Source organism: Panicum virgatum, chromosome 2N (assembly GCF_016808335.1).
Source record: "Panicum virgatum strain AP13 chromosome 2N, P.virgatum_v5, whole genome shotgun sequence".
NCBI classification, from domain to species: Eukaryota; Viridiplantae; Streptophyta; class Magnoliopsida; order Poales; family Poaceae; genus Panicum; species Panicum virgatum.
This window is the reverse complement of record NC_053146.1, coordinates 52,267,780-52,288,909: the sequence shown is the minus strand read 5'-3', so window position 1 is coordinate 52,288,909 and position 21,130 is coordinate 52,267,780. Positions and strand designations below refer to the sequence as shown.

General features: G+C 45.6%; 1 pseudogene; it reads left to right on the top strand.

Moving 5' to 3' along the window:
• Window positions 1–13,900: 13,900 nt before the first annotated feature.
• LOC120662750 lies at window positions 13,901–17,433 on the top strand (annotated as a pseudogene).
• The last annotated feature ends 3,697 nt before the right edge of the window (window positions 17,434–21,130 follow it).

Genomic DNA, 21,130 nt, shown 5'->3' with positions numbered 1-21,130 from the left:
CTTATTTTTGTGCACAACTACTATTCTGTAACGACGCACCTACGCTGAGGTAAGCAAGATGAGCATTCCGGTAGTCCTTAGAATAGCCCACGTGTTTCATACGTGCGCGGGTCCCGTATGATGAGCATACGAGGAGGTGATCAGGCTCAATTCAAACGAGCCTGTCGCTATCTGCCGCCTGATATGGAGTGCAGATTTCATACCGTGTGATTGTGATCACGGTCATTTCGTAAGGCAATGTTACGAGATGTAAACCTATCATGCGGTTGGCCATGACCGTGACCCTTGGGACACGTCTACCCTTGGATGTCCCATAAGGCGAGTGTACGGGAAGTGAATACGTCGTTATGACGTATGCAGCGCTGCCCATTCAGCGTCGAACGTTTGGGTGCCGTCTCTATAGTGGACGGTAATGTATGGGTGAATATGTGGGAAACTGCATATGCGTTACCCGTGTGGCGTAGGACACATGGGGGCCGTTCGTGTGTGCTGGCACGAAGGGTCCAGAAATGGATATTTATATCTCTCTCTTGTTGTTTTGGTTTGTCTGCAGGAACACTAACTCCGTTAAGCGCGCTATGAAATCCTTGATCGTAGGAACGACTAGTATATATAGGGAGAGTACGTATTTGTGCCACTAGTCGTATTCGTATACCATATTTGGTACTTGCTTGGGTGAGAAACGATAGAACGTGCATGCATCATCTCATCTTTGGTTGGTTGATCACCTTGCTTGTTGCATTGTTTTACTAAAATGTGTTGTTTTTACCTGAATGTCTTTCTAGGTTCGTGTTGTGGTAGTAGTCCAACGTAATCTGCTAGTTGATCTAGTGTTGAGAAGGTCTTTTATAAGTTAGGGGATTTGAGTTTTGTGATAGTCTAGCTTGTCATCCAAATCCAAACTCTTGATCTATACCTCGCACCTATTCCCGCAAAAGTGTGGTTACTTTCTCTTTTGGCTGTCTAAACCTTCATGTCGGTCAACAAAACCTTTCGATCCATGGTCCAATGAATCTTCTAGTACCTCTCAATGTTGGGCATTTTGATTCCAACATTTGAAATCGTGTACCTTCGTTCTTGCTCAGTTAAATTTTTGGAGAAATTAAAAAAAAATTTATGATAATGATAACTTTTGAGTAGAGTCATTGTAACATCCTGCATCACCTCATTGGTCAGTGCATTGTGTTGCATCATGATCGGGAATGCGTAGGCTGACTAACGGGTATGCGTCCGAGTACACTTCGGGTGTCTTCGGTTTCGTTAATTTATTTTTTTTGCTGTTGGCACTGTTGGGTTGCTACTATCGATTTCTCTTGCAGTTGTGGTTAGTTACATAACCCTGATGCCGCGACGGAACCTAGGGTCTCTTGTGTGCTGCAGCCACATGATTGAGCCACTAGGAGCGCGCTGGTGCCAAGGTATATGTGACATAACTCACTGCAATCCCCTTTTATGCAACCTTACTAGTGTCCTAACTTCTAATCCCTCTCGAGGGTATAGGGTTAACGAGAGGTTAGTCTCGCGCAAGAGAACGGTCCTAAGACGCGTGTTGTATTGTGTGCATCGCAAACTCATGCGTGTATGCATCATATTTTATGCACCTCCTAGATGCATAAAACATGGGTATCATCATCTTTGCACCATGGTGTATACATCATTGGGTCAGCATCATATCTAATGCATCAATTCATATGCACCATTCCATTGTGCATGGAACATCTTATCATCGTGTTGCACCAGCCTTGCAATCATGCATTCCAGTAGTGCATCATTATCCGAGCCATCAAGCATTGCACTTTGGGTGAAACATTTTATCTTTATTCCTTGGTATGGTGGTATTGTACTGGCATAAAGAAGCATGTTTTGTGTAATTCATCAGATAATATAATCCTGAGCAAGGATATTCCGAAAACACCTCCTAAACCATTCTTCCTTTTTACCCTCACTTGTTATTCATGAGCCTTGTGATGAATCTCAATGACATTTGCTCTCCTCGTGTTGCGATCTCTGCGCTGCGAGGGCTTGATTACCTTGTCTCAGCATCATTCCTTGCTTTGTTTGACCTTTTCTTCTTGAACAGAAAATCTTACATCACTCAATTATCTATTCTACTCGAAAAGTCTCGCAAGAATTGAGTCCGGTTGTTTCTTAAAATCATCGTCGTCATCAGGAAGCGTCCCTGACTGCATGTAAAAAATGATCTTGTGTAATGCTAATCTCATTTTCTCCTTTAGCGTCAAAATCATTCCGTTGTAAATCACGTCATTGTTTTATCAGGTAAGTCTCTGGAAGGTACATCAGTTTTGTTCCAGGTGTCTGCTGGTTTTGTTTATAGCTCGCGTAGGTTCCTGAATGGTTAGCGGACTTGATCTCATGTTACTATCCAACCGGACCGAATCCCCTGTTGATCGGTAATCAGGTAATCTCATCGGTGGACGGAAGCTGTATGTGAAGCTTAAGCAAGAATCTTATTTCCTGCAGTCTGTGACAGCTGTGGCAGCTAATCCCTGTTGCTCTCATGTTATGCCCCGTTTTTGGATCACCTCCTTGCTATCCCTCCATCTTGTAATGCTTATACATGCACAATCTATATGTGCTACAAGAGATTCTCGTTGGAAGTATGCCTGACGGCGCCGCAATGAAACCAAGAGCCTACTCTGAGCAATCAACACATGCTTGTACTACTCGACACATGCTGGTATGGAGATTGCTAATTATGAACTACTCGACACATGCTGGTATGGAGATTGCTAATTATGATCCCTTATACCACTGTGTCGGTGTGATATCTCCTCATGGGCATTCCCCGCATCTATCGTTCGCCGTTCTGCCTAAAAATCTCTATACCGAACCTAAATCTAGTGAGTCTTTCTTCCGAAGTTACCCAAGGAATTGATCTTCAAAGAACTACTAATGGACGAAAATGCTAGAAGACTACAAGATGTGGTAGACAAAGGACCTTGGTTAATTTACCGAGATGATCAACTAGCTGGAGCTAAGGTATTCAAAAAAAATAGATCTACGATCTGGTTATCATCAAATCCAAAATCGGACCGGTGGATATACCAAAAACAGCATTCTCCACTCGTTATGGCCTTTATCAGTACTTGGTCATGTCCTTTGGATTAACCAATGCTCCAGCCTACTTCATGTATCTCATGAATTCAGTGTTCATGCCAAAGCTGGATAAATTCGTCGTGGTATTCATTGATGATATCTTAATCTATTCCAAGACAGAAGAAGGACATGCTCAGCGAGTGCGAATTCTGGCTAGAGGAAGTTCCTTTCACCTTAGCAGGAAATTCTGGTTTTGGACTGCATGTGTAATCTTGAGTTCCCTAAATGACCTTGCTTAGTTTGGGCTAGAAACTCGTGTATGCAATGTTGTGTATAGCTATTTATGTGTATGAGTTGGTGTGGGTCCTCCCGAAATCGAAGTTGTCCTACTGCTAAAGATGTCTCCACTTTATTCTGTTTCTCAGGTGAATAATGGAGTATGCAGCGGGAAGTAGTAGGAAGGAACCTGGTCAGGGGCACATCAACCTTCTACCTTCCGACGTCGTGATAACCGAAGCACCAATGAGGCAATTTGGGCCTTGCCACTATTGCAAGATGTACGACCGCCCTTGTCTACGAAGCAGCCCCAAAGAAAAGAAAAGTGAGCACAGCGAAGTACTTGAAGAATATACTAACCCCAGACCGGAAATAAATTGGAAGCAAGAAAAGACGCAGAATGTTTACTCGGACTCCTTAATGCCACCATCGCGACTTCCGATGGGACTTAAAGATCACCAGGAAGATTGTCGGACTCCCAAGCTCAGCGCAGGCAGCATAGACTTGAGTGGATGGGAAATTACATGCACAGAATTCTCTCCACGTGGTAGAAGGCAAGTTAGGAGTACTACTGATGTCGACTCAGCTATAAGAGCAAGAACTCGTTCACCGGTTCGGAGATCAATGAGGTCAAAGAAGAAATGTCGTTGCACCGGGTGTCAACCTTGTTTCAAGTGTGGCGAATACGGCCATTTTATCCGGGACTGCCGTTCATCCACTTGGAAAGATCCACCGAATTCGGTTAACACCTCTAATAATCTGAACTGGGCAAGGATACTATCCGATGTTCGTATGTCGGGAGGCGACTCAAGCAATCTACTTCGGATGTTAGCTGCACAGTATGAACCATTTACACAAGGTCAGAGGTCAAATAAGCAATGCGATAGAAACAAGTCCAGCACGTGGTACCATCGAGAAGGGGTGGTTCACGCTGAATGCGCTACCCCTAAGAAAGATTCCGAAGGTAAGTCAGTTGGGGAAGGTAATTTTAGGATAGTGCTAATATCCTTGGTTAACGAACATCTTCCCTCCTTATCTGTCCCTTACGCGCGTGAATCTCGGGACGAGATTCCTTTAAGGGGGGAAGGCTGTAACACCCCTGTGTTAATCGTGCTCGCTAATCACGATTTATTTCGCTAATCGTGGACTCAAGTTCGTCGTTAGCGTTAATCGGATTCGCATAGTAATCTTTGTTTTAGCGATGTTCGATCTCGTTTTTATCATCGATCCGAGCTCCAAATCAACTTTCGCCCAAAACGAAAGTTGTAGATCTTCTTTTCCTCAACAACTTTTATTTTGGCCAAATTTCATGTTCCCATATGGAATTTGGAGTTTCAGCTAGTCAATTTCAAGTCAAAATCATCCAAACGAAGAAACAGTGTCTCCACTGTGCTTGTTACTGTGCCCCGACGCCCATACCGCCGCTGTGGTCGCCGGCGAGCGCGTCCACGCGTCGGCAATCGCGCCCGATGCCGCTCTTCTCCTCTCGCGGACGCCTCGAAGCTTCCTGCCCCGTCCCGTCCTTCCCTGTCATCCCCATCCTCGAGCTCGTGCGACCTGAGTCGAGCAGAGTCGCCGCCGTTCGTCGCGCCGGCCACGGCTCACCACCCCGCCTCGATTCGTCGCGCCCGGAGCCGCGCAGACTCGCCGTCCACCCACTCCGACCACCCACGAGCACGACCGAGCCCCTTCACCGGCCGAAATCAAGCGCTCAGACCGCCGCTCGCCATCGCCGTCCACGACGAACTCCGCCCTCTCCGCCGACGACCCTCTTCCGGACCTCCTCCGCCCCAAATCGACCCACGGTGAGCTCAATCGCGGCCTCCTCCTACTCCCCGACCTACTCCCCACCCGAATCGGCGCCGCCGCCGTCGAATCGAAGCCGCGCCGCCGCGGAACGCGCTGCCCGCCGCCCACGCACGCCGCCGGCCCCCTGCGCGCGCTCGCGCGGTGCCGCCGCGAGCCGCACGGCCGCCGGGGTCCCCTGGCCAACACCTGCCCCTCCGCGCCGCTGATTCCGCCCCACCGGCGAGGGACACCGCGCGCCGCCACCCTAGCCATGGCGCCGCCGCGAGCGCCTTGCGCGTGCCTCTGGGCCGCGCCGCGCGCGCTCCGCCCGGCAGCCGCCCACCCGCACCCCGCGCCCCCGGCCACCCTGGGCCTCGCCTACAGCCCCGCCGCACCGCCGCCGGTCAGCCCCGCCGGCGGGGAGCGCCGCCGCGGGCTACCCAGCCGCGCCCCGCGCGTGCGGGCGTAAAGCAGAGGAGGGGGCGGGCCTGGGTCCCTGGTAAGTGGGGCCCGGCTGTCAGCCCCCTTTACCTATATGTTTTCATTTGTTATTCTTTATTTTGGCTGAAAGTTCATAATTGCCTAGAAATTCACAGAAAAATGCGAAAAAAGCCAAACAAATTTTGTTAGGTTTCTAAAATCATGATCTTCAGAGGAAAAATACTTAATCATGCATTTTATCACTTTTGTTCTGATGAAAATTTAATTTGTGTTTAACCTAGTTTATTTGTACCACTTGTTCTGTTGCTCTAAAAATTATGAAAAATTTGCAGTGGCCTTATCCTTGCATGTGTAATCCACTGTAAAATTTTCAGATGCTTAGCCTATGTGCTTGGTTGTGCATCTGTTAGTGTTTGTTTTCCTTTTCTAGGGCTAAAAGAAATGTGTTTCTATATCAATAAATGTTAGAAAAATTTGGGTGGCATGCTTACTGCTTTCAAGTTAAGCTGGTAAATTCTTGTTGCTAGAGCTTGTATGCAAGTTAGGTTTTTACTTATGCTTTGCCCTAGCCTTGCTCTTTTCTTTATGCAATGTTGTTAGTTGTTTGTTTCAGGCATGCAAAACAAACTCCTGTTCAATCCGCGCTACCCTAAGCCGTTTTAGTAGTGGTTGTTTTGAAGAAAACACTTCAGGCTAAAATGTTTTAACTTTTGGAATCGCTTCAGCAGCACTCATGCATTGCACTGTGTTCTAATTGTTGCATGGCATATTTTTATTCGTGTAGACGCCACAAACGAAGCTGTCCACGAGCTGATCGTTGAGCCGGTCCAGGAGCCACGAGCAGAGGAGCAGCAGGAGGACGCCGTTGAGCACGCTCCAGCAGACTTTGTTAACCCCGCTGACCTGCAAGGCAAGCCCCGGAGCATAACCATAATTTAAATTAGTCAATGTTTATTTAAGTATTGTGCATTTATGTTCTAGGAGTTGAATGGAACCATAGTATGCATGTTTTCCCTAGGTACCGTGGGCCTATACTAGTAAGCAGGTGTCGATAGAAATGCTTTGCTAAATAGGATTTCGGTAGAAGTCGAGTGATTGCTGTCACTCGCGAGTTTAGGATCTTGATCCCTTAGCTTTGGCTCGGAATTGCGTTGATGAGTAAAAAGAATTGGAGACCGGGCGGGAATGAGTTGGAATAGATGAGAAAATGAACTCCCGCCTGTGTCGATTGAGGACCGTACCGTTGTTGGCCCTGATGACCGAGTTTGAACAGTACTAACCACATACCGGAAGTAGGAGGTAGTCAAAACCGGTAAGCTGTGTACCACGTTACAGCGGTGATTTGAATTCCGTCATGCTACGCTGGGCGTGGGAGTTGGCGGGTGTTGGATAGGATGCCGCCTCCGGGTTCTCCGGGAGTTCATTGCGAGGGGCCCATCACCTGGGTTTTAGCAGGCGTAGTTCAGATGCCGTGGTAATGTGAAAACAGTTGACGCGCATGGCCCGACGGGGCTTACATGTGTCGTGTGAGTTAGGTCCACCTTGCAAGGTTAAATCGGATCGATTCGCCGTTTCTCTCGGTTAAGAGAACCTTGGTCACTGCGTCACATCGTAGTAAGAAAGTGAATTGAAAACGGAATGGAAAAAGTTTGGTTTGTGCATTCTGAAAGATAATCTGTTCCACCATGCGTGCTCTAGATGATTAGGCGAATTTAGTTAATACTTGGTATACTAAATGGAGCTAAAATATTGAAAGTAAGGATTCACTTCTAGCAGCCTTTCAGCAAAGGAACTCCAGAACCAAAAAGTCTTGCATGTCTAGGTAATGGGCTAAGTATATCCAGAGTCGGATAAGCCTTGCTGAGTATTAGTATACTCAGGGTGGTTGTTGTAACCCTTCTGAGCAGGTTGTGTCCCTGCGGACTTCGAGGAGATCTGTGCGTCCTGGATTGGACAGCCGCTTCCTCCGGGTTGGACCGTCGAGTGGGCCCCGTCTTCTCCGTGAAGGTTGGGCAAGTTGGCGTCACATCGGTGGGCAGGATGTGGAGCTCACCTTTTATCGTCGTCGTAGTTATCGTATTGTATTTCAAACTCAGTTTTAAACTTCCGCTGTGTTTTAAACTCTGTCGCTTGTATTAAGACCTTTTATGTAAAACCGGTCTTGTAAATTAATTTGAAGACTTCTGTGTGCTGGTATCACCTGTGCTCGTCTTCGTACGGGTCTAAGTGCAATTGTGATCCTGGAGTACAGTAGTTTAATCGGGATTTTACCCGACAGCCTGTCAGATTACACCGTTTTAAGTGCACAGTAACTTGATTTAGTATTAAGATGATGGTTAGTGCATTTAAGCCGGTTTAATTTGGACGGTGCTGCTACAGCGCGCTCGCGCGAGGGCGAATGCGCACGCCGGCGAGTGGGCCTGCGGCGGCGCCGTTACCATGCCTCTTCTCCGGCCGCCAATGGCCACTGCCGCTCGGTGGAGGAAAAAGAAAGGGGAGGAGAGGAAGATAGAACAGCTCGGGGCCGCCGCGCATCGCCAGGCGGCGCTGCCGTCGGCGCCGGTCACCTCCTCCGTCGAGCACAGCGCAGACCGCCGCTCGAGCCGCCGCCTCTGTTCGGGAGAGAGAAAGGAGAGAAAGGAAAAAACAAGCAAGGCCTAGGTCTGCGCGCAGCCATGGCACGGCCATGGCGCGGCGGCCAACCCTGGCGGCGCGCCGGCAAGGGAGAGCCGCCGCCGGCGGCTCAGACCGGGAGAGAAGGCAGGGGGCGTTAGGGTTTTCCATGGGAGTCGACGGCTTATATGGCGCCCGAGAATCACGCTCAACTGCCGGATCAAAGCGGACATCCGTGATCGAGGAGAAGGGGGAGGGCGCTGCCGGGTTGAATGGGTCGCGCGCAAGCAGGCCGGGCCAAGGCGCTAGCAGCTCAAGCTGCTGCTGGTCCGACCGCGCAAAATGGGCCTTAGCGATGGATTTTCTGCTGGGCCGAGCGGCCAGCCCGCGCTGCACGAGCAGAAGGGCCGCACGTCGGCTCCTAGCCGGGCCGAAAGCATAAAATGCACAGTAAAGTTTTATAATAAGTTTCTTTTATTTCCAGAAGCAATTTTCCATGAATATAGTTTAAAGTTTTAGATCTTTGATTCAAATTTGAACCAACGAGATAGTTTGTTTTAGAGAACAGTAAAGTTTTACAATGATATTGCTTCTGAATATTAGTATGTTTTACATGTTTCCGCTGCAAAGAAAAAGTTTCATCCTCTATTTAAATTAGAACCAACGGGACAATTTAAATAGAGGAGGAGAAAGATATTGGTTTAAAGTTAAATTATAGTATTGTTATTTTCTGACCAACGTTAATGATAATAATATTATAATTTTATTGTGAGTTTAAGTTCAAGGTTAAATCTCTGACAAATTTTGCATCAAAATGATCAATTTTTTCAGAGAATAGATAAAGACAGAAATGTTTCTGAAAGAAAGAAAAGTTTTCCGCTGCAACAAAGAAAAGACCAGCTCAGATGAGTTTTTCCCTATGGGAAAAGGCAACATTTAAGTATGAGGTTAAGAAAAGCTTCCGCTGTTGTAAGTCAAAGAAAGGTTGTTTTGACACCTTTTTGCCATTATAAGTGTCAAGTTGAGCACTAGTTTGCTCTTTAAAAGAAAAGAAATTTAAAGTTATTATGGTGTTATCATTTTCTGACCAAAGTTGATGATGATAATATTATAATTTTTATTCTGCTCATGTGTTCTATTTCTGCCCAACGGTGATATAGAATTGAAAGTAAAGGAAAGTTGTATGTTTTAATTTTGACCAACATTAAATTAAGGCATACAATTCTTCTCAAGTAGAGAGAAATTAATAGACAAAAGTTGATTCTGATCAACACTACAGATAAAGTTTTGAGATTACTCAGCTGTATAGTTGAGGTTAAGAAAGAAAAGTGCTTGTTCCATTCTGACTTTTAGTTGATATGGAAAAGAGATGCAACTGTTTTCGAAAAGTTTTTGGTTTCTCTCACTAAAGTTCTGCGAATATTGTAATTCGTTAAATTTTCTGATTAAATTGGAACCAACGGGAAGATTTAATCAGAAAAGAAAGTATATGTGCATGTTTTAGTCATTGTAACCAAAGTTTTATCACTATATTATATTTTTATCTTGTCCTTCAACAGTAAAGATAATGGTGACATAAGTCAGATACATGTTCAATTTGACTAACGTTAAATTAAATATGTGCGTTAGCATAATTTTTGGATTTATTTCTAAAATTATGGCATTGATTGTTACCTGTGCATTTAAAGTTTTATACCGCATATCGAGAAAGGTTTTGGCACTTGTGTCATTCATATCCTGCATGGCAGGAAAAGTTTTTGTGATGACTCATGTGCTACTTGAGTATCACATATAAGTAAAGAAGTCCGGGGGAGCTTTTAAAGTTATCCCAGCAATTATCATGTACTACTATAGTGGCATGTTAGATAGTGACTTGAAAAGAATCGAAGGACAAAAAGAAAGTTGTATGCGAACCAAGATTGCAAGCACGACTTGCAAAAAAGTATAGCAAAATGAAGAACTTAATGAGTTCTTGAAAGTGCAACAAATCAAGAACTCTGAGGAGCTCTTAAAAAGGAATGAGGAAATGGTACTCCCATTATTTTGTATGGCTTGGTCATATGAACAAAGTTCTAGTAATGATAGGCTCCTCGTTCACAAGTATTAAAAATAGTTTTGAAATTATGACAGCAAAATTTGTGCCATATTTCGAGGGGGAGAAAGATTTGAAAGACAAGAAAGATTAAAATTTAGAGAGAATTTCCCCCACAAAGTTAAATGCGATGCATTTTAAAGCAAGAATGATCTATTAAAGAAGAATATGACCGAAAAGGGAGTACAAAGCAAGAATGATCTATTAAAGAAGAATATGACCGAAAAGGGAGTACAACGGTCATAACATTGATACCCCAATTACAAAAACAAGTAAATTTTTGGAGTTTTCAGCTCCAAATAGGACGAAAAGATAGTTAAGCCTCAAATCAACCGAAAAGAAAAGGTGGTGCTTGAAGCACCCTACGAGGCTTGTAAAGACTGAACCGAGGCTTGTAAAGACTGAACCCAAACACAAGCTCGAAGATATTCCATCTTTACAATAGATGGGATAATCTGGGGGAGTAAGTATGCCAAGAACTAAGGCTTGAAGAGAAGTGAGACTGTATGTTCACTCCTATGATTCAAGCACTACAATTGTCTCATCATATGTTGAGGTGTTGATTGAATGACAGAAATTGAGGTGTCTCATTCATCGAGGTGGCAAGAAGCCATAAAAGATGTCATGAGACCTAGAAGTTTCAAATTTATTTTGGAATATAGAATAAGTTCCTAACAGAGCCAAGACAGTAGGCTATAATGGGTCTACAAGATTAAATGTGACTTCAGAGGGAACATGGAAAGTCGCTAAGTACGACTTGTGGCCAAAAGATTTATGCAAAGACAAAGGATAAGTTCTAATGAGACATTTTGTACAATCTCATGAAAGAATTCTTTTAGAATCATAGTGACATTGGTGCATACTACTTTTAGAATTGCATCAGATGGATGTTGGTGAAATATCTTCCAATGAAGATTTGTACGAGAAAGTGTATATACATGACATAACTAAATGGTTTTGTTGTGGAAAGGAAAGAACATCCGAATACCATCTGATGAAATCAGAATAGTGGTATCTAAAGTTTTATGAGAACAAAGAAAGTTTTGGGTTTTAATTAAAGGTCAAGACGACAAATTGCAAATATGCAAAGTTTGAAGATGGGAAATTATTTTCCTACAAAGTTCAAAGAAGGTTATTATGACCTCTAGTTTTGTTAAAATAATCTCGGTGAAAAATCATTCGCTCTAGAAATGAAAACTCACTGGGATAAAAGTAAAGTGGGTATTAAGGATTATCGCAGAGAGCATACTTAGAAAAGAGTTCTGAAAGATATATAGTATGCATGCGAGTAAGCCTACGCATGTTCTATTATCAAGGGTAATAGTTTTGGAATTTTTTAGGATTCCAGGAACCGTTATATGATCGATCAAAAGAAAAAGGTTCCATGTGCTTCAGCTGTTGGAAGCAAAATTAGTGCTCAAAAGAATTTACCCTGACATAGCGCAAGTATCCGGGACATTTTGGCAGAAGTCCAATCCAACAATAGATCACTGGAATGGAATTATAGAATGTTTTGCAATTTTGCAAAATATTATCAGCCTCATGCTAAGTAAGAAAGGAACATGTACTCTCAAAAGGTTGTGAGTAAATAGAATTAAGTTTTGGCGAGATGTTTAGTGAAGCCCACAGTAGTAGCTAACACTCGCGCTTGGAGTTTTATTGTGGAAAAGCTCCAAAAGCAAAATAGTTGTGATATCATGGGTCGTGTACCCAAAGTTTAGCATGATATGAGGCTACAGGACAGGCAAAATGGTTGAGGAAACCGTTACCCGGAATTGATAATGGTAGACAACAACAGTATACCATTCGAATGTTTTCACTCCTATGGCAACATGTCAAGTGTGCTGTCAAACACTTTGACGGGGAGTTATATATGTTGCAAAGGAGAAAATCCAGAATCATATGAAATCATTGAGCATCAAAATATCGAGCAAGTGCTAGCAGATCCGCTTACCAAAGGCCTACAACCCAAGTCGACATGGGTTTTACGGAAGGCCTATGATTTCTGGATTACTAAATGACCCAAAGAAAGGTTAAGGTCTTGTTTCAATACAGAAAGGTACATTGTGGCTGTTAAGTCTGACGGTAACTAATAACCGTCATGATGAGGCACGCTCTACGTACTGATCTGCAATGAGATGAGGCCAACAGCAAAGCAACTAAAGAGAAAGTAAAAATGGTTACGTCAAGTTGTAAAGTTTTAAAAGTGTAAGGTGAGATCAAGGGGGAGAATGTTAGTATTGATCTCCAGCAGTTGGCCCAACGGCAACTGAGCCCTTGACGCGCGTCCTGATCGGGGACGCCCAGCCCAATAAACGGCTGGTGGGCCCCCGTCGCGCAGTGCCATATATAGAGGAGGTGGGGACTACGGCACATGACACGAGGTTCGTCGCTGCCACAGTGTCCCACCGTCCTTAACCCTAGTCCGATCGAGAGGGAGGCGCTGAAGCAATGGGAAGTCGCCACCAGCGCCACCGCGAGACCGTCGTCCCCTACGACTCCGGCGACCCGCTGTATCAACCGTCGCTGCCCGTGCGCAGAGCTCCACCAACGAACCCGCGAAGGCGACGGCAGCGGCCACCAGCAAGGTCTTCCCTCAGTTAAAGTAAGAACCCATCGATCTACTCCTAGAGGTCCTAATGATGCTAACACAAATATTTTGGCTTTCACGTGCTTTTACTAATATTTTGGCCAAGAAGGTAAGCAGCAAGGTGTTGGAAATTGGAGATCCGGGTAGCGACTTTCTGAGGGCAAGAGTTTCTCTACCCTCGAGGAACCGCTGAAACCGTTTGTGGACGCATCAGTTAAATTCTTGGGTTCGATGAGATTTGAGGTGAAGTATGAGAATGTACCTTGGTTTTGTTTCATTTGTGGGAGGATGGGCCACTCGAAAAGGGATTGCTCGGAGGAGGAGGAGGATGGGATAGACGGAGATCTGTCCAAGAAGAAGAGTAACAAATTTGGAGACTGGATGAGGAAATCGCCACTAAAGAAAAAAGCAGAACAAGTGACAGTTGTGCCCGCTGCTCCTACGCGGGTTAATCGGGCTTTGATGTTTAACAATGCACAAAGGGCATCCAGAACCCTTGCTGCATCTAGTGCAACAAACAATGGGGGAGGCTGGCGCAAGTCTCAGAGCGCTAAGGAGGATCAGCTAAGGCTGGGAGGCGGCAATGCTTCCAACAGTGGAGCGGCGAAGCTACCGGAGGAGGTGAGCAATGCGCTATCAAATAGCATACAGCAGATGGCGGTGGAGGGCGCTGTGGTTGTTCCTGTCCAGCAGGACAATTCCCGCCAGCAGGGCAATTCTCGGCAGTGGGCGCGCGTGTCGGGCCTGGACTCCTTTATGGACTCCAGCGATCGCTCTCCTTCTAATTAGCTGATTCAACCTAGCCGATTTCAGCAAATCAATTAATGAATTAGCTAGGTGGATTCAAACGGAACCTTAGCTTTTTCCTAAGCAAAATGTCTACGTAGGAGGGGCGGATGCACACCCCAGGCCACCCGGGCCATGGCCCGGGGTTCGGCCCAAATTTTTTTCATTTTGTAGTAGCTTCTACCTCTGGACTTGGATCAATTATTGAAGAAGGACTTGGATCAATTGCTGAAGAAGAATAAATATATTACTTCGCGATGGCGCTTTTCGTATGTTATCTATCTTTCCGTTTATATTTTTATGTATTTTTTGAACTGTGAGTTTGTGGACGTCTATACTTAAAACTCGGCCCGGGGTTCGACTCAATCCTGGTTCCGCCACCGTACGTAGGAGATAAAGGGCCTGAAGCACCTTACCAAGACACCAGCTGCAGCTATTTCTAAATATAAAAGCCTCGAAGGGCAGCGGCAGACTAGGCATGCCAGGATAGCTAAAATTATATTTACCATTCAATGTATTTTTTACAGCTCTTGCTATTGGTTGAGACGTCCACCTCATCGTATTCTGTATTACATGATATAAGGGAAGCATTTGTGTTTTTAACTAGGATAGGAAATATACATTTACATGTGGCATCGAGCTTGGCGCCACGACATGTAACACCGACCTCGACACTGAGATCTGTGGCATCAAGGTGGCGTAAGCACCACCTCTGCAGTTGGCTACGCGGTACCATGACCCATGTTGCTGAGACGTGTTATCTCGACATCATGAGTCATTGCGCCGATCACTAGGGTTCAAAAATAGATATAAGTTTTCCAAAGAACCAAATATTAAAAAAGTTCAACAAAAGGGCTAAATTGCTAAAAAGTCGGCCCAGGGCCCAGGCCCGCCATGGGACTCCTGGCCATTTTTTAGGCGGGTTTCCTTCCTCGCGCTGGTGCTGCTCCTCGACAAAGGCCGCCAGGTGGGCCTCGCGCGTAGCTAGCCGTCCTCCCACCTCCTTTCGGCTACCGCGGCTCATCTAGCGGGAGCACTCACGGTCACGGCCATCGCACGCCGCGTCCTCCCCTTCGGATTGGGAACCGCCTACCTGCCCACCTCAGCTTGTGCTGCTAGGCACATGGCCGCCAACCTTATCCTCTCCCCCCGTCCCGCCTTCCCGCAACGCCAAGCTCCGGCTCCGCTCCTCCCGCGCCCCGGCTCCTACCGCGCGCGCAGTCGAGCCACGCCCCTCCGACCACGGCGGCGGCCGAGCCGCCAGACATCGTCCAGGACTGCAAGCGGCTGGACGCGCTGATGAAGTCTGGGAGGCTGGCGGAGGCCCTCGACCTGTTCGACCGGATGCCCCGCCGGAACGTCGTGGCCTGGGCCTCGGTCATCTCCGGGTGCACGCGGAACGGGCGCCCGGAGGCCGCCGCTTCCATGTTCGCGGCCATGCTGGGGTCGGGCGTCGCGCCCAACGCCTACGCGTGCAACGCGGCGCTCGCGGCGTGCGCGCCCGCCGACGCGCTGGGGCTCCGCGAGCAGGTGCACTCGCTCGCCGTGCGCGCGGGGCTCGCCTGGGTCGGGATCTGCCTCGTCGAGCTCTACTCGCGGTGCGTCTCGCTGCGGGCGGCCGGGGAGGTTTTGCGCCGGACGTCGTGGGGGTACACCTCGCTCGTCTCGGTGCTCTGCAGGGGCGGCGAGTTCGCGCGGGCGGTGGAGGTGCTCTGCCAGATGATGAGTCAGGGGTTGCAAACGAGCACAACGCGACGAGCGTTCTGGCGGCGTGCCCGCGAGTCCTCGGTGAGCAGATACATGGGTACATGGTCAAGGCAATGGCCAATGGGTTTGCAGAGTGTGTATGCATCAAGCGCGCTGATGGATCTCTACTCGAGGAACGGTGATTGACATGGCGAAATCTGCGTTTCAGGAACTCAACTCCAGGAACGTGGTGTCGTGGTGTTCCATGATGCAGCTGTGCATTAGGGATGGTCGTTTGGGAGATGCACTGCGAGTGTTCAGCAAGATGATTTCAGAGTCTGGTGGAGTCTTGGTAGGGTTCAATCATGCAGGTCTGGTGGAGGAAGGGAAGGTGTTCTTCAGAGTTCAGACTAATGGTTGATCAGTATGGTATCATACCGACCCCTTCCCATTTTGCATGCATGATCGATATGTTGGGTCGAAATGGCAGATTCGATGAGGCACTAGGCATGATCGAGAAGATGCCGTTCAAGCCCGATGTGATGATTTGGATGACACTATTAGCATCGTGCAAGCTGCACAGGAACCTGGATGTGGGAAAGCTCGCTGCAGACAAGCTCATGGAGCTTTCGGAAAGAGACTCCGCAAGGTACGTGCTGATGTCGAACATCTATGCGATGCACGGAGAATGTCACGACGCCAGGAGGATGGACGAAGTTGGGGTGACGAAAGAAGCAGGGGAAAAACTGGATTGAGGTCAGGGACGAGGTCCACGCCTTTGTTGCACGAGACACGTCTCATCCAGACTCGGCGTCTATCCATCAGATGCTTGCAGAGCTCGTTGCTGTGATGCAAGATATAGATGTTCCTATGCAGGTTCCATAGATGCCAAAGGTAAACCAGTTCAGTTGCAAACTTTACATGTACAGTAGCACATAGTGTACGTCATAGTAAAATACTGACACGGTAGTCACGATTGTTTGGCAGCCTTGCAGGCTAACATGTTCATGAGGCCAGAGCTTGTTCGCCTTCGTCGCGGGGGGACTTCTTCAAAAACTCGGTTTCTCGTGGTTTAGAAACCCCTCGAACCCTTGCGCATAATCAAGAGGGCCAAACCTCGCAACAAGCACAGCGAGGGTTTTTTTTACCTTTTTACCCATAGACGGAAATTCGCTCCAGCTAGGGTAAACCCCAAACCTGTGGGGTGCCGCCGAAGTGCACCAACCAACTAGTCTAACACCCTTTGGACTTCTTCACCTGGGACTGGGAGCCAAGTAGAGTGCTTCAGATTCTTCTGTGATTTTCACCCGTCCACGAGGCCAGCATGGGCGAAGCGAATGGCAGACATGCTCAAGCCCAATGGCGAGCTCATTACCCTCATGAACCTGGTAATATAATTACTGAGTTAGCGCTAGTGCAGCACCATTGACCAACAGACTCTTCTCATTCGAGTACATCCTGTTCTGTTCTTCTTTAAGACTTCAGCAAAATGTTGAATGATTTCATGGTGCATGGTAGGCTGAAGGTCAGGATCGGAGGCCGGGCCACCATTCAACGCAACGGTGCTCTGGTCAGTACTACATGTTGCTAACACACAGGATGACTTCTCACAAAATATACCATGCATGATGCAGTTACGAGGAGGTGCTGAAGCTCCTGGGCTTCGTGTATTACTTGCATCCGTGACAACGATGTGGCAGTAAAACCACTGCAGGTACTCTACAATTTACACTGCAACGACAGAAGATGCATACGCAACTTAGTTTCTTGCTTTGCAGGGATTGGAGAAAATCGCTACGTGGAAGAGACTGGCAAACTAACCACCAGACTCCGATCCATAATGTGAAATGAAATAAAAGATATCACTGAAGAAGGAACCTGAACGTCATGCATGCATCAACCTCAAGGGATGAAATCATTGTAGCAAAGATTTTTCTTTTCCCTTTAATATATACAGGAGTAACATTTATGTTTTGGGTTTAAGAGATAAATTGCAAGAGGAACGTGTGTGATACTATCAGAGTGCTGATTACAGGTTGGCAATTAGAGTATTAGCATCTGAAATCTTACATAATGAACTGCTCAAGCCCGTGCATACCATCCACCTTATCGGCCTTCCTGTCTTCTCGCTGGCTAGTGCTTGTTTGCTTGACGTTCTGTTCGGCCTTCCGTGCTGCCAGTTCCCTGAACCTTTGTCCTCATCCAAAATGCTAAGAGTTATAACAAAATTTCCAAAATAAAAAAAATATGGATCATGCATGGGAATGCCAAGATCTAATTGCCATCTTCGAATCAAACATGACATTGATTTTTTTTCCCAGTTATGGGACAGAGGTGCACATTTCTATTTAGCAAGCATCGATACTTGTAAACATAGTCGGGGATCCGATAATACACACCTTCTTCACAACATCAGTGCAATCCGGTTCTTCAATAGTTACTGTAACACCCCAGGTGTTAATCACCTGTTTAACATGATCATTAGCACTAACCGTTCATGTATAAAGCTATTAAACAATTTTTTCTAGCATTTTAATACATGTGATGTGAATTTCCTTTTAAAATGTTTCCTAGTAAGAGTTATGTAATTCCACAGTTACGTAATATTAAAAAAAATGCATAAACATGAAAAGTAGCAAATTGATGTTAAAAATTTATTTTGAATACCAAATTGACATATCTATTATCCTTGAACAAGTTCCAAAAAGAACCAAATTCAAATTTTTGTTTAGGCATCTAAATCATGACATGGTGAAGTCTTGGTTTAATTCAAGTAACGTTGTTTGGAGTAGATATTTCCTTGCGGTCACTGTTCATCGACCCCACCTGTCATCCTCCTCACTATCCCCCCTCCCCCGAAACCTTCTTGTACCTGGCCAGCTCGTCCCCTCCCTCGAAGCATCGCCACGCTGCTGATCGCTCTGCCGTGCTCAGCGCCTCGCTCCCTTCTGCGCGGCCTTATCCTCTACTAAGACGCCAGCAGCAGCATTTATTTATTTTTTCTCTCTCCCGTGCCATGCACCCTGCTGCACTCTTCTCTGTTCCTCCCTCCACCGCAGCAAGCAAACAGCAGCTCCCTCCATTCTTTTCCCTCCTCTGCGAGAGCAATCCAGCAAGCCAAGCGCACCCTTCCTTCTCTGATATTCTATCTCTGTCGGTCACACTCTCTTCTCTCTCTCACGTACACACACAACACAACATTAACTCTCACACGTCTCACTCCCAGCACGCATGCACACAGTCTCCCACTCACATGCACCCTGCTTTCTATCTCGTCTGATTTCCTTGTCCACCGCGAGCACCAGGGGAGCTCCCTCTCTCGATCTCTTATTTCTTTTACTCCACCAATATGTGCAACAACAGCAGCCACCTTTCCTTCACCGAACAGTAGCTCAAGAATGCTCTTTTCCTTATTTGCTTGCTTCTCCAATCGACGCCACCCGACTGCGCTAGCCGCCGCGCCACCCTGCCCCGTCGCCGGACGTCCTCGCCGCCGGCGGGAGCTGGTCGCCACGCCGCCGGCCATGGTCCGGCCGTGACCTGTCTTACCGGTGGGTAAGATTTTCTGACTTTTATTTATTTAACGAAAACTTATAGACTGCATAACAAATCAAGAAAAAATAGTAAAAATACAAAATTAGTTTTGTTAGAGTGGTTACATCTGTATCTATAAGGGAAAAATATTAATTCTTGCAAAATGATCTTTTTACCCTTGCAAAAATTTAAATTGTGTTTAGGCTTAATTAATTAATTTCTGTAAATCTGCTAGTCCAAAATTTATGAAATTTTTGCGGTACTTCATTTTATGCATGTGTAGTCCACTATAAAAATTTTATGTCCAGAAAACATAGTTTGATATGTTAATTGGGTTCTCCATATCTTAGTATATCTATAAATTAAGGAATAAATTATATGTAAGAAAAATCTTGTTAATTTAAATTAGAACACTGTATCAGTAGCTGTTTCATGCTAGATTTTGCTCATCACTAGAATGTACTCATGATCTACTTTAGTAAATCTATTTTGCTCATGGGAATTTAGCTAGTTTGTATTAAAAACATATTTATGGGGTTCATGCCAAAATAATTTAGTTAGTTGCTAATAATTATTTTATGCTTGATAAACTAGTTGAATTTAATTAGGACTTAGTAATTAAAATAGTTTTCTTGTTGGTAGTAGATATACTAGTGTTGCCTCTTTTAGTGGTTTAGTAAATAGTTAGTGGTTCGGTAACTGACTGTCCTATCCGTTGGTTATCGAGTAGTCATCGCACTTCACTGTGTAGTTTATGTTTGTTTCATAAATGCATGCATTCATCCATTGCACTCATGCATAGCATTTTATCATTCATGTAGAGCCGGAATATGCACTTATCGTTCACGAAGTTGCGGTTGATCAATCTGGAGTTCACCCAGGTGGAATCGCCATGGATCAAGCTCGGCGTCAAGCAAACTAACTTAACCTGCAATTAAGGCAAGCCCCGGTGCATAACCCACTATTTTAAATTATGAATTATTATATGTGTATTACTTGTGCATTATGTTGTTAGGAGTTGGTTGGAACCTTAATTGCATGATCCCTAAGTTCCCTTGTTCTTATACTAGTATGGATAGGTCGATAGCACTGCTATGCTTAAGTAAGTCTCGGTAGAAGCCGAGTGATTTCCTGTCACTCGCGAACTATAGGGCAAAAGTCGAGTAATTTCCGGTTATTCGCGAGATTTATAGTTATCTTTATATTCCAGTATATGAGATATGGAATACAATATGGAATGAATGGAAATTTGAGACCGGACGGGGGAATGATGATGAGATATAGGTATGGCAGCAGGACAGGGTTCTTGGTGTCTTAGCCTCGTCTGTGTCGATTGAGGACCGTACCGTTGTTGGCACTGCTGATCATGTTTGAATTGTACTAACTGCATGTCGGGAGTAGGAGGTAGTCAAAAACGGTAAGCCTAGTACTGCCTTATTTCGAAAGTACAGAACTTCTACCCACCCCTTAGGGCAGTCGAGTGGCCGCGGAGAATTGGGATGCATATATTTACTTTTGTTGGTCTATCGTAGGGCTCGGTTGACTATATGCAGGTGGGGCGGTTCTGTAATTCGAGGCGGGGAGTGGAATGGTTGGTTCGTATTGTCCGACGGGGCAAATACGTGTCGTGTTGGTTAGGTCCACCTTGCAAGGTTAAATCGGATCGATTCGCCGTCAGTTGCTCTCGGACATGAGCACCTTGATCTCCGAGTCACATCATAGTAAGGAAATGAAACGAAATGATATGATACATGTTGATGTTATTTAATCAATTATGTTTTCACATTGATTGTTATAGATCTGCAAATCATAGATGTGTAGTAACTTTATAACTATAATTTGGAGCTAAAATTTTGAAATTAAGGATCTACCCTTAGATGCTTTTCTGCAAATAAATCCACCAGCCAGAAAGCTTTGCATGTCTAGATATGTGGGCTAAGTATACCCAAAAGTCGGGTAAGTCTTACTGAGTATTAGTATACTCAGGGTTTGTTGTTTACCATATTTCAGGTATAGAAGCTAATCAGGATTCGCATCAGTGGGATTGATGTGACGTCCTCACGTGTTCATAGTTATCGTTTTGTTTTATTGATTCTCAATCAAATTTCCTTCTCTCAGGTCATATTCTCTTCCGCTGCTGTCATTTATTTTATGTAAATTCTAGATTTAAAGCTGTTTTGTAAATATTTATGTTATTATCTATTTTTGGGAAATTATATTATGCTGGTACCGTCTGTGCTCGTCGTCGCGCGAGACTTCTGATGTGT